The sequence below is a fragment of the Marmota marmota genome, unplaced genomic scaffold (assembly GCF_001458135.2).
Source record: "Marmota marmota marmota unplaced genomic scaffold, marMar, whole genome shotgun sequence".
NCBI lineage: Eukaryota > Metazoa > Chordata > Mammalia > Rodentia > Sciuridae > Marmota > Marmota marmota.
The window spans coordinates 21,079,963-21,082,321 of record NW_026000185.1 but is presented as its reverse complement, the minus strand read 5'-3'; positions in this window follow the sequence as shown (position 1 = coordinate 21,082,321).

Genomic DNA, 2,359 nt, shown 5'->3' with positions numbered 1-2,359 from the left:
AAAAAAAAAAAATAATGCACACCGGTAATCCCATTGCTTCAGGAAGCTGATGCAGGAGGATCAAAGTTTTCGACCAGCCTCAGCAAGTTTGTGAGACTCTAAGCAATTGAGCAAGACCCTTTATCAAACAAACAAACAAACAAACAAAAAAAAAACGTGGAGGGTGGGGGTCGGTGCTAGGGATGTAGCTCAGTGGTAAAGTTCTCCTGAATTCAATCACTGGAACAACAACAAAAACAAAAAAAAAGATAAATGACAAAATAAAAATATAATCCTAAAGGACAAATAAAGAGAAGTTTTTTTATTTTATTTATATCTATCCAGGTATGGTGGTACATGCCTTTAATCCCAGCAACTCAGGAAGCTAAGGAAGGATTATGCAAGTCTGAGGCCAATCTGGGTAATTTAGTAAGTAAAACACAAAAAAACATTCTCATAAATTCACAAAACAACTCCTAGGGGGTGACTCTGCCCATGTTGACATCCACTGGTTTAGGGCCACTGATTTAAAGCTCTAGTTTCAGCCAGGCCCAGGGCACATACCTGTAATCCCAGCAACTCAGGAAGCTGACACAGAGGATCACAAGTTTGAGGGTAGCCTCAGTAATTTAGCAAGGCCTTCAGCAACTTAGATCCTAAAATAAAATAGCTGGGCACAGTGGCACACACCTGTAATCCTAGCGGCTCTGGAGGCTGAGTGAGGCAGGAGAATCATGAGTTCAAAGCCAGCCTCAGCAAAAGTGAGGTACTAAACAATTCAGTGAGACCCTGTTTCTAAATAAGATACAAAATAAGAGCTGGGGATATGGCTCAGTAGTTGAGTGCCCCTGAGTTCAATCCCTGGTAACTGGAAAAAAAAGAGGGTGGGGTGGGGATATAGCTCAGTGGTAAAAAGCCCTCTGGGTTAAATCCTTATTATGGAAAAAAAAAAAAAATCAGCATCTGGGGAGGTATCATTGAGATTGGGAAATGAAAGGATTATTCAGGGTCCAGTGAAGGTCAATTCAGAAGAAAACCGTAATCGTAGTTGGAAAAAAGTAGGAACTGCCAAGTGTTGTTATGCTTGACTCCATCAAGATTTGTTAAATGGATGAATGAATGATGTTACAGGTATGTAATATGAAACTAATTTTTATATCTCTTTTTGGTTCTGGGTTTGAACCCAGGGGCACTCTATCGCTGAACCACATCCTCAACCCTTTTTATTTTTGTTTTTTGAGACAGGGTCTTACCAAATTGCTGAGGCTGTCTTTGAATTTGCAATCCTCCTGCCTCAACCTCCAAATCGCTGGGATTACAGGCATGTGCCACTGTGCTTGGCTGTGTTCCTTTTTAAATGCTACTCACCGCAAAGAACTAGGTGGCAAAAGTTTGGAAAGTGCTCCAAATTTTTAGTGAAATTGCAAAGAACTTTCATACATTTTGAAATAGCTTTGTTAAGCTAGAACTCATATACCATATAGTTCACCTATTTTTTAATATTTATTTTTTAGTTTTAGGTGGATACAATATCTTTATTTTGTCTTTATGTGGTGCTGAGAATCGAACCCAGTGCCTCACGCATGCCAGGCGAGGGCACTACCACTTGAGCACATCCCCAGCCCCACCTATTTTTTTTTTTAAAGAGAGAATTTTTTTTAATATTTATTTATTTTTTTTTTTAGTTTTAGGTGGACACAATATCTTTACTTTGTTTTTATGTGGTGCTGAGAATCAAACCCAGTGCCTCATGCATGCTAGGTAAGCGCACTACCACTTGAGCCACACCCCCAGCTTCTAGTTCACCTATTTTAAGTGTAAAGTTCAATGGAGTTTCACGTTAGCACTATCATGTAAGGAAGGAGTCCACTTTATACTTTGAAGTATAAACCTTGCTGCTCCAGTGCAGACAGCTTATTTTGAAGCTATGTTGGTTTTGTTTGTTTGTTTGTTTCCTGTTGCTGGGGATTGAACCCAGGGCCTTGTGCAGGCAGGCAAGCACTCTACCAACTGAGCTATATCCCCAGGCAGCGAATACCTTATTTTAAAATAGACATCTCCCCTTTCTCCCCAGCTTTCCCTCCTTAACAGCACAGGAAACAAGAGTAAAATTTTTCCTCTCCCAGGCTGAACAACTGTGCCCTTCACAGCCTGGAAGAGTGTCACTGTCCACAAGAAAAAAGAAACTCCAAACCCAAGAACTGGAGCAATGACTCTTTCAAGGACACTTGATGGACACTAATTAATTATATTTACTGATAAAATTTGGATCCCAGCCCTTGTATTACTTTTTAAAAATTCCTGTGTTCCCCTTTGCAGGGCGAATCACAGCCTCTGGGACAGGAGTGTCGTCCCCACCCCCCACCCCGTGTTTCTTTTT